Here is a 12,483-nt window from a genome sequence, read left to right as displayed (position 1 = left end):
GTTAATTCAATATAAAATCACATAGTACGGTAAGAGAAATATAAGGGGTAGCAAGTTTTTATATATATTACATAAGCACGGCTGCATCTTCTACAAAGTTCAAGTATGCTTGTAAAACGGTGAGTATACACTGATACATATTTTTCTGCAATTTGCTCAAAAATGCAGAATGTTTGTATACTGGTTTGATAAAATTGATACAGTAAACATCCTTCGACAGCAGCTATTCGACTGACTTATATTAGCAATACTAATTTATAGTGATGGCTTATTCCAGAATGAAGCCCAAACGCTCTACTACCTAAACGAAAAAGGCAAAGAGGAGTTATGTTAAGACATTGACAAGTTTTAGCTGTACAAGTCATATGAAATGACTAACATAAATCACTATATTCATCACAATAGTGCTTTGGGAAGGACCAATGACCATACTTTTAATACGGAACATTATACTCGAAAAGTTAAGGCCCGATTTTGACCATTTTTAGATGAAAACATGTCGCACTTTGTGTCTGAAGATTTTAATCTGCAGGGAGTTTTTCCTCATTGCTTTAATATAAAGAAAACCTCAGGCAAAAGTGCTCGTATTTTGAACCTGCCAAAAGTGGTTTGCACGATTTAATAGCGGTGATTTCGAATAGGAAGACGGAGAACGACCTGGGCTGTAAAAATGTTGGAAGATGAGAAACTGGTAGCAGTACACGATAAAGATTGTTGCCACACACATAAAGAGCTCGTAGAATCTTTGAGAGTCACTCAACCAGCCATTTCAAAACGTTTAAAAGCATGTCAGAAAAATAAGTCGTTTTCGTATCGGATTTTGATTGGTAATGAAAAGTGTCTAAATGCCAAAAAAATCAAATAAGAAGATGACCAATCGGTCAAATCCACAACAAAGACGAATATCCATGATACCAAGGTAATGCAATGCTTTGTATTTGGTGGGATCGGCAAAGCGAGCTGTATTATGAGTTTCTAAAACCGGGTGAAATCATTAACGGGGAACGCTACCGCCAATCAATAACCAACCGCTACCAATAATTTTCCATCATGACAACACTCGGCCTCATGTTGCAAGACCGGTTAAAAACTATTCGAAAAACCGCGACTAGGAAGTTTTGCCTCGCCTACTTTATAGCCCAGACCGTTTTCCGTTTCTTTTAAGGGTTTTTAGACAATTCTTTCTCGGTCTGACAAACTTAATATACCTTGTTCTCAAGGTATAAATATCAAAACATAGTTTTCTATTAACAATTTTAAATATATAGCAATTGTAGTGTAATGCATCAGAAATTTAATCTATCTTAACAATAGAATGAGTTTGTGCATACATGTATATATAATTAGCATTCGTAAATGTACATATGTCGACTCTCATTTATTCTTGCTGATTAATGGACAAGCTACTTCCGACTGAGAAGCTAAGTGCTCGATGCGGCGGATTAATGATATTGCTTATTTAGCAACGTGTTCCATTCAATACCTACGCTATACTTAAGTAAACCCAATTATTGATATACCTACGCCGAACAAATGTCAATCTATTATCATGTCTTTTATAATATGAAAATAATAGAAACAGATGACAGTTTATTTGGTAACGCAAACAATACTCTCAACATCATTTAGGACGAATTAATTTAATTTGTTACCCTGATTAAATAATGTAGAACATACAGCTTATCGAAATATGACCAATTCAAATTTCATTATTCGGAATTGAGCTGATGAATAATTGCATAATAATAAATTAATAATTAAAATAAGCCATGTTTTTTTTCTTGTTAAAGAAAATATCCAAGTCATAGTTAAAATTTAGAAACTTTTATTGAACATATTTTTGAAATTAAGAATTGTTTGACGCTTCAATTGAGAACAACTAAACCGCTATTAAAATAACTTCGTAAGCAATTTAAATATGAAAAGATTAGTGTATGCTAATACAACATCTTTTGTGAATCTATACAACAATTTTTCCTTGCAAACAAATTAAATAATTATATATTTTAATATTGCATTCAAATTTTGAATGTCAACTTATTGTAAATTGTAATTTTGCAATTTCATACCCAATTGCAAAATTCCAATTCATTTTGATTGTGTTCTAATTAGTAAAAAAATTATTATTGTTTGTTAGATAATAAAATTTTAAAATTTTACTATAACGACATTATTATAAATCACAGCAAATATTTCTTGTTTCAATGAAACTTTTTTCTTTCAACAATAAATTGTATCAAACATTACTATTCATCTTATACAATCATCAATTCAATAAATTTATACACATATCTTCTATACACAAAATATACGTTACAAACGATGAGATACATCTTTCAAGTTATTTGTGATATTATATATTTTTTATCTCTATGTAGGCGTGCCAATTTGACCAGAAAATTCATTAAAATAGTTTGTAATATTATATTAAATATGAAATCAGTAATTTAGAATATGTTCCATATACAGGTAATGAAGAAGATATATGTGGTATACCATTTATATAGATATATATATATATATACATATATATGTCTCGGACAAGCAAAACTGAAAAAAATAACAATAGAATAAGCGACACAAAAGAAAACACTAAGGTGAGTAGTTGCGCATCAGGTGTCTTAGCCCTTTGAGTTGCGTGTCGATTTCATTTTTAAACATAGCTCACCCGCGGCCTTCGATTTGCCGCGGAATACGTTATAGCAAGAATGGTGGAATGTGTGGATGGAAAATGCACCTTTCGCAAGAAAAAGGGTTGGCTGCTTACTTGCGATTTCAGCATTTTTCTCAAAAGTCCGACTGCTTTATAATAATTTCTAGTAGAAGGAAAATAAAAGGCATAAAAATATTTGTTGCCAAAATACAACAATTGGTTTCCTTTTCCCAAGGATTTTCCGCATCGCTGTTATTCTTTGTTATAAGTTGCTTTTAGCTCCCTAAAAAAGGTATTTCAAAATCAAAACACGGATTCAGTCACAATAAAAAATGGGTTTAACAAATAGTAATGTACATGTACAAATGCATGTGCAAAAATTTACCGGGCAGTTGTTGTGTAGTGAGCGAATTCAATATACGACAAAAATTTAATTAGTAAACAACAAATCTTAATTGAAATACATCCACCACCACTTTCTCTAACATTCATTTGCTTATATATTTTTATCTTATTACTAAAAGGGTTAACTTTTGGAATTCGTTGACAAGGTTATATCCGGGCAGACAATAATTAAGAATATTATACGGTTCTTTTATAAGTTGCAATGGTAATGGAGAGTTATAAGGTTCGTATAGGTAATAAGTAAGGAATGCATAAGTTTTGGTGAAGGCGAATATTTTTAGTCTCCAAATTCGTAAAGTTTAAAGGCGGAAAATATTGCTTGATGACACCAATACACTTTACAATAAAAAAATGTGCATACCGATTTTCTTTTCATCTTTTGGCTAAAGCTATAAGACATAAAGTTAAATACAAGAACAATAGATATATGAGACAAATCGGACCAGGAGCAATCCGCATTACTTACATATTTACGGGTACATTCGGCAAAAAGTCAATCAGAATAAAGAAAGCCAATATATTAGGTATATTGCGGATGGCGGAAGTATTGAATAAATATTTTTAAGTTTGGGCACCATGTTACATAGCTACATAATTATCAGCAAATATAGTCACTTTACTTCATTAAGATAATAGGCACGGAAGTCTGTGAGATTTGAAAAGGTATAGCTCGGTTAAAATATAATGTAATAAGTTTTGGCCATATTGGTCTAGTAATTACTGGACCAATAAGATAAAATGAATAATATAAAAAATCAATAATAATTTTTAGTAGTTATTTTCTTCAATTTTACGTAACCACAATTGAAGTTGGCAAATAAAAGCACGAAGTTTATCTTCAAAAATTAATATATTTTCGCCATTCTCTAATTGTTTATTTCCGGAACCGTGCAATTGTTTTGTCCACCAAAAAATCTTAATTTATAATAATCTTCCCAACATATAATATTACCTTTCGATAATCATTGAACTTCTGTATGAAAGAGAAGTGCCTCATGGTGAGAGTCCATTTCAGTGCATAATTTTTTAAAAAGGTGTGCATTTACATCGCTGCCATTTACAACTTTTATGGCTATTTGCAGTGTATCATTGAGGCATCCAGGAAGAGTTTTTGAAGCTAACGCCTGTCGGTGTATAATACAGTGTGTTGTAAAAACCTTAGAATTTTTCTTTTTTACTAACTCTGCTTTAATTATGTTGTCGTAAGCTAAAAAGCGAACAAATACAAGTAGTTAACACAACAATTTGAAATGCCGGTTAATTCATCACACTGCAAAGCGAAAAATTTCGACTTGTTGATTCTTGACACAAGCTCTATCACTTGACATAAGCTCAATTCGAGCTTTGACCGTGTTATTGGACAGAGGTATATTTCGTATTTTTATCTTGGCCTCTAATCCTAAACTTCTTCGACGGCTTTGATAAAACACGGTTTTACGAATGTTTCTCCAATTGTGTGTGGCTTTTTACAATGTTCACTCACCTGTATTTACGAACTATTTCAAGAAATCAAGTTAAGAACAACGATCAGTAACAAATGATTAAGTTCCTCTCCCAGTTAAGTAATAATAAGTGTTATTACTGACACTAAAACAGGTAAAACAAATGACAGTGCCAAGCGTATGCAATTGGTTGTACACGATACACGTTCAATTGTGGGCAGGTCGCAGACGTTGTATCGCGTATGCAGCGACACGCGGCGTCCCCTCGATTTTCCTCTGGTTGATGTTTCCCTTATACACCCAATATTTTAATTTAGCCCATTTGGTTGAGTTTACATCACATATATATATTTAATTTGAGTTAATTATGTTGATTTAAATATAAATAACTTGGACACGAAGTAAAAAAATTCCTTTGTTAGTAGAAACAGTATGTAAACAAAGTTTATTATATACACTGATTGTGGTAAACCAATTAATACTTACCATCGTTCATATATTTTGGTTAATATCAAAAATATTAATTTGAAGAAAACTTAATTATCAAACAAGTAAGGTAATGCAAAGATCGGGAACATTTTACCGCAATTTTCAAAGATCAAAGACGGAGGCATAATTTCGGTTACCGGTAAAATTTCATATTAAAACCGACATTACAATAAAATCAAAATTTGCTGTTCATCAAAATCATGAGTGAATTACAAATATATTTGATATCTTATTAACTTCAACTATGCGTCGTAAACTCTACTTAGTTGCATTAATACATTTTGCTTCATATCTGAGATATTGGTACTAAAATCAATCTAGTTAACTCAAAAGAGATATACTTGTATGTAATATAAACTCAACAAAAGATACTAAATGTAATATATTGAGAAAAAAATCGACCAGTGAAACGGAAATCATTATTAAATATGGTGTAAAGTGAAATAATTAGATGGAATTTAAAATTGTGTTATATGGAAGTAGGTTGTCCGCATTCGCCCGGTGTGAGTAATATATAGGAATGCCAGGACAATGTTATGTACTGAATTTGGTTGAAATTGGTATAACAGATTCTGAGATATGGGATTTCACCTAAAGGTGGGCGGTGCCATGTCCAGTGTCCAATTATGACACCGGCTTCTAAAACATTTCCGCAGCATCTTGGCTGTGACTTTTAATTCTTTTGACGTATTTATTTAGTGAGGTATCGTACTTTTTGTAGTTTTCAACATTATCAATATACTTTTATGAAGAGTGGGTGGGGTTATAATCTGATTTCATCCATTTTCACAATGTAAAATAAGGTGCCGGAAGTATTTATCCTGACAAATTTGGTTGGTATAGCTCTAGTGATTTGTGAGATATGTAGATTAAACCTATTGGTAAGCGGGAGCACGCACACTTTTTTAAATTTTCAGACTACGGATGCTCATCCTAAATTCGATCCGTTGTACCAAATTACTGTTTTATATTTTAATGTACAGCTTAGTTATGACCTTATTTAGGGTTTTAACCAAAACGTTTTTAACGTTTTGTGAGCATGGCAATGATCCGATTTCGCTTGCCTGCAATGCCAACCTTCTCCATAAAAGTAGTATATTCGGCATACAAGTCCATTATCACTTTATATTATGTGACATTTTATCGTTTTGTTTCATTGATATATCAGAAATATTGGCAAATATAAGTGGTATAACAATCCTATTCAATGTGAGCCTTTATGTTATGTTTTAGTTCTAGAAATGATTCAAAATATGTAATTTTAAATTTACATAATTTAATCGGGTAGCATATTCCAATTGTATACACGCAAAGAGATCTGATAATTACAAAATTTAAAGAGATTTTACTAACCTAATACATATGTACATATAATGATACTTTTATACTGCTTAAAATTTAGTTTTATTAATTTCTTTAAGTTGTGATTATTTATTGCTAGGATCATTTTATCCAACAGAAACAGATATTTATCCAATTCCCTCTAATTTAATAAAGACGTAAAAATAATTGAGCGAATTAGAGGCTAGGAAACTTCATCCGAATGGATGCTACTTCTACAGTTGGCAAATATTTAACTCACAGTTCCGGTGCAATAAAGTGATCTCCCAACCAAGGATGAAAATACGTAACATTAAATTGCAAATAGGAGAGTCTACTGACGAGCCGTGTGAGACTCAAGTGAAATGCTAAATAGTCAATAAAAAGACAACATAATTGATATACATATGATGATGGGTTGTCAGTGGACCAGAATTAAAAATTCATTTATTCATTGCTATTGCAACAATTTTTGCTTAAAAATTTTCATCGATATTGGTATTTTTAGAAAAATTATAAATAAATATTTATAAATACATATTTAGTTTAAAAAGACTGGTTACAATTCTATTAGCAATTTTTCTTTTCCTATGTATTCCTATATATTATAAGTATTTGGCCAAAGAAACTTAACTCAGAAATTTGTATTAGCTTTCATTCGCTGCTTAAATACAAAGTATTATCAAAGTTGGAACATTATATTATTTCGTTCCGACGGCGGAGTATATTTGTATTTCAATTTGGAGCAAATATTTACGACTTGCAAACTTCTGCGCAACTTAGCAAAAATATGCTAACAAATCAAGGAAAGACTAAATCCGAAAGAAACAGCAAAGTAAATAACGGAAGTATTTGGTGCAACTAAGTAACAAAATACCATATAAGTTGCATGACTTGCTGCCTGAAGTCACTCTGAGTTTTCTAACATATACTTTTATAAATCCTATTTTGTGGGCATATTAATATCTTTTGTAAACATGGCTTAGATGAATAAGACCTATTTACTTAGTGCATTAATTGTACTCAAAATAAAAAAACATATTTACATTAATAGCAAAATAAGTAGATAGAAAAAAAAAGAGACTAAAAGTATATAGTGTGAAGGTTCTACTTATTAGATTGGTCAAAATATTTGTATTATTATTCGGAGAAAGTGTTTGCAGTGATTTGATCTCCTCTCTAAATTATTAATACCACACTTTAATTCGACGATATATATGTACATACGAATATAAAATACAATAACAAATTAAATGTATTAAAATACCATTTAATATGTTTTAAAGTACTTATACAATTTTTTATTTTCGAATTTTTGCTCCAGGTTCTTCATATGTTAAAATACATCCATTTATATAAACAATACTATATAACATCGATATAACCCATCTTCTCTAAAAAATAACAAATAACATGAAAAAACATACCTTCTAAAGCTATAATACCCTTCAAAAATACAAAGGTTCCTTACAAGAACTTGATTCCGATCGTTTAATTTGTATTGCACCTATATGATATAGTGATCTGATCTCAACAATTTCTTCGGAGATTACATTGTTGGCTTAGGCTATAACTCATGCCTAATTTCATGAAGATACCTCGTCATATGAAAAAGTTTTCAAAGCAAGCACTTTACTCCGATTGTTCAGTTAATATGGCAGCAATATGCTATAGTCATCCGATCTGTACAATTTTCGGAGACTACATTGTTAACTTAGAAAATAACTCATGCCAAATTTCGTGAAGATATTACGTCAAATAAAAAAGTTTCCCATACAAATACTTGATTCCGATTGTTCACTTTGTATGGCAGCTATATGCTATAGTGGTCCGATATCGGACATTTCAGAACGATAGCTTAAAAACTGAGGGACTAGCATATATACAGACGAACATGGCTAAATCAACTCAGCTCATCATGCTGATCATTTATGTATATATTTTATAAGGTCTCCGAAGTTTTCTTCTGGGTGTTACAAACTTCGTGTCAAACATAATATACCCTGCTCAGGATATAAAAATGATTATATTATGTATGCGTTTGCAATTACCAATACTCTTTGAGTATTAATGTTATTAAAGTTGTTCACCTTAACACTTTAAATTATATAAATCAAGTGAGAGTACTTTACTGCGGTTAAATACAATTTCTTACTAAAGCAAATGTTTTATAAAATGAAAATATAGAAACTTACCAAACATGTATTTTAGTCTATGTAGATCTCTTGATACGCCAATGTCAATACAACTTTTGTTCAACAATGCCATGCGCCATTAATATTTGTGTAAGAAATTTTAGAAATGTGTGTGCATACAAGTATTTCCTTATTACAAATATTTGTAGAGGTTCCATTAGTGTTTCTACTGGCCATTGAGAATCGACCAGCAAATGGCTTCTATTGTTTGTTTCCTCGTTTTGGTCGATCGTTTGCTCATCGTAGCTCGCTGCCATAAGCCCTTTTTAATTTATACTAGAAATATATGAACATTTATGTGTGTCTGTGTGTAGACATGACGCTTGTAATAAAATATGAAAACATTCCAACCATAGTACTTGAGATTTCATATTTTTATCATCAACACTTTCGTCATCGCCCAAAGCGGCAATGTTTTCTTCATTTGTAATGCCTAAGTTGAATTATACAAAGAAATTTCTTTTAGAATTGTTACTTTTATCTTGGTTTCGAATGACTTTTCAAACACTTTAATTATAATATATTTGAAGTACGATTTCCGTTAATTCCTGTTTCAACGTTTGTTCATTGTTTTACATTCATTGAAATTTGTAATTTGAGTCGGAACTCCGATTATATTTCCCTGCTTTAATATTTTTAAATTATCTGACGCTTGCCAATTATTTTTATACTCTTAAAACATGTTGCTACAGAGTATAATAGTTTTGTTCACCTAATGGGTGTTTGTATCCCCTAAAACTAATCGAGTTAGATATGGGGTTATATATATATAAATGATCAAGATGAAGAGACGAGTTGAAATCCGGATGACTGTCCGTCCGTCTGTCTGTCCGTCTGTGCAAGCTGTAAATAGAGTAAAAATTGAGATATCTTTACGAAACTTGGAACACACTTTCTTGGTACCGTTAGACGGTTTTTATTGCAGATGGGCTTAATCGGACCACTGCCACGCCATTAATCAAAAACAAATAAATTCTCATAACTAAGCTACACAATTAGATACAAGACTGTTATTTTGTATACAGGATCACATTAGGAAAGGGCATCTGCTGTTAAAAATTTGTTTAAAAAGTGGCCGTGGTCCCTTCCCCTAATAGGTTTAATGTACATATCTCCTAAGCCTCTAAAGCTGTTATAACAAAATTCACTGAAAACAAATATATTAAACACTTCTATCGACAGTGTAAAAATGGATGAAATCGAGTGGCAAGGCATCGGCTCACTCCCCATATAACGGTACTGTTAAAAACTACTAAAAGCGCGATAAATCAAGCACTAAACACGCCAGAGACATTAAATTTTATCTCTAGGATGATATGAGATGACTTTGTGGGAACCGCGTTCAAAATTAGACAGTGGGTATGGCACCGCCCACTTTTAGGTAAAAACCTATATCTTGGGATCTGCGTTACCGATTTCAACCGAACCAAACATTTTATACTCTCGCAATTCCCAATGCCGCAATCCCATGGCCAATGGATTACAACCATTACTACATTTGGCTTCGTGTCCGAGGTCTTTATATTTAAATCAACCTTATTAACTCCACTTAAATATATGTGATATAAACTTAACCAAAAAGGCTACATTTTGTATACAGGGTTTACATGAAAGCGTCAAATAGAGAAACGAAAATCATTACTGTTTAAAGTTAGGTGGAAATACGAAAATCAATACATAAAGTGATTGCATTAACCTTTGACATTACTCAAGTATAGTAGATAAGATGCTTGAATATAACTCACACACTGACCGACACATCTGGCATAAAGTCTTTCGGACATCATTAGATGTAGTTTATGGGAGCTATCTTACAGAGTGATCGCTATATACGTTACAAATCAGAAAGTTTGAAATTCTTATATTGAGTATATGGAAGCTGGCAAAAGTATTGGCCCCATTTTACCCATTTGGGCAAAAAGGCTTTTTATCTAGGAAAATATTCGCTTTGAATATATGATATAAGCCCCACCGGATGTGAGAAAATACTTATATTAAGTATATGAAAACTAAGGGAAGAAGGGCACTGACCCGATTTTCTCCATTTTATCTAAAACAAGACACTGTTAATAGAGAGTTTCTGTCTGAAGTTTATTAAGATAACTCCCATATTGACCAATATATACGGTGTGAAGTCCACTGGTAGTTCACAGATCTTTATATTAGGAACATGGAGGCTAGTACAAGTATTGGCCCGATTTTACCCCGATTTGATACAAGGCGACATTATTATCAGGAAAAGATTCACTCTGAATTTTATTAATAGCCAACAGCCATTGGTACTGGGATCCACACATTCGGTGTCTGAAGGCTTGCAAAGTTATGGCCCGATTTCAACAATTTTTAGAAGTTAGTTGGTCCTTCAATTACGATGAAGTCATTGGCTCTCGAATTTGATACCGTGAAATGGTGGTATGATAATCGATTACAATTATATATGAAATATTATTAACTTTAAATATAGTCAACCATTATGTCCCTAATATTTATATTACAATCAATATAACATAAATTCATAATACTCGTATTACCGCTGTGGGAAATTAGATACCAATTTGGGTAACCAAATGACACAAGTCTAAATATTCTCGCTAAATTTTTTTGGAGATATCTTGCAATAATATTAATACCTATATGCGATTTAAACTCAGCCATAAGGACGTAAATTTGATATATGATATTGTGTATATTGTAAAAAGTATACTAAAGCGGGCGTAAATCGAAATGATAGACCAAGGCCTGGACTGATTTCACTACTTCAATTTATTAGAATATCACAATACCGTTTCGAATTCAATTTGTTACTAACCGTGAATTCAGTTAACGAAACGTGATACCGACGCTTCATTTGCAATCAAACGTTTTCCTGAAATGCTGACAGTGGTGCCGTAATAAAATGTTATTTTTATATGAAATTGAAACTTAAAAGACAGACGCACAACCAATCGAAAGAGACACTTCAGCATATATATACGTGTTATGCAAATATGATATAGTATTTGTGGAAATATCTAACCAGTAATATTTAAAATAAAGATAGGTACGAGTAAGAACTAAACATTCAAAATTTAATTGCATTATATGAACTTTATAAATCAGTTATGTTATTATACGATGAATTTAAAGTAGCAACCTGACAAATAGCCATATATAAGTATTAATAAATAAATGTATAACTACAAACCCCATGTTTATATATAAAAATTTTTGCAAAAATTGAAAAAAGACTATGGAGAGTACGATACTTAATATTAATTCACATATAAAAGGTAGAAAGTCATAGTTTTGAAAATTTGTGAACAAATTTTAAGCTATTGTATATTCATACTTCATTGTACTATTGAAGATTATATAATAATCGTATATAGTTTGATAATTGAAATGATAAATGAACAGTTCAAAATAATCGACGAAAATAATGTAATCGATTTTCGGCATCTTATTCTTCTCAAAATGGTAAAACTTCACTCCGTTCATAGCTATAGTTTTAACGTTTCCATCTATTATATACACATTACATACGGTAAGTAATGCCACTATTTCTACCTATATATGCATATATATGTATGTATATCTAAACTAAGGAATACGGTTCTTCAAAGTTCAATATATAATATATATATTTATATATATCAATTATCATACTATTTACTCCGTAGCAGATGTAATAGTGTATTTACATGTATTCAGCTATGTACTTAGCTGTTGGGTGCGGTAGGAACATATATGTCCATACATATATACACTTAACTAAATAAAATTGTGCGCATGTTCATTTCTAATATAAATTTATAATACGATTGTTTTAGAGTAAACCATTGCTGCACCCAAAATAAAAGCTCTGCGATCCGTAGGCAAACAAGGAATAAGCAGAGAAGGTTTTTTATATTAATTAACATTCTCTGCATTAACCTTGTCAGATTTAACATTTCCCTCAACTACAAAATCGGAGACATAAGCTTAGGGTAATGAGTAGCGC

General features: G+C 31.5%; 1 long non-coding RNA gene across 3 annotated transcripts in view; it reads right to left on the bottom strand.

Annotated features, from left to right (window-relative positions):
- Nucleotides 1-12,483, bottom strand: part of LOC138859019 (uncharacterized) — a 209,338-nt gene that overhangs the window by 70,586 nt on the left and 126,269 nt on the right. The window lies entirely within an intron of this gene.

The sequence above is a fragment of the Bactrocera oleae genome, chromosome 2 (assembly GCF_042242935.1).
Source record: "Bactrocera oleae isolate idBacOlea1 chromosome 2, idBacOlea1, whole genome shotgun sequence".
Lineage (NCBI taxonomy): Eukaryota > Metazoa > Arthropoda > Insecta > Diptera > Tephritidae > Bactrocera > Bactrocera oleae.
This window is presented reverse-complemented; position numbering and strand designations above follow the sequence as displayed.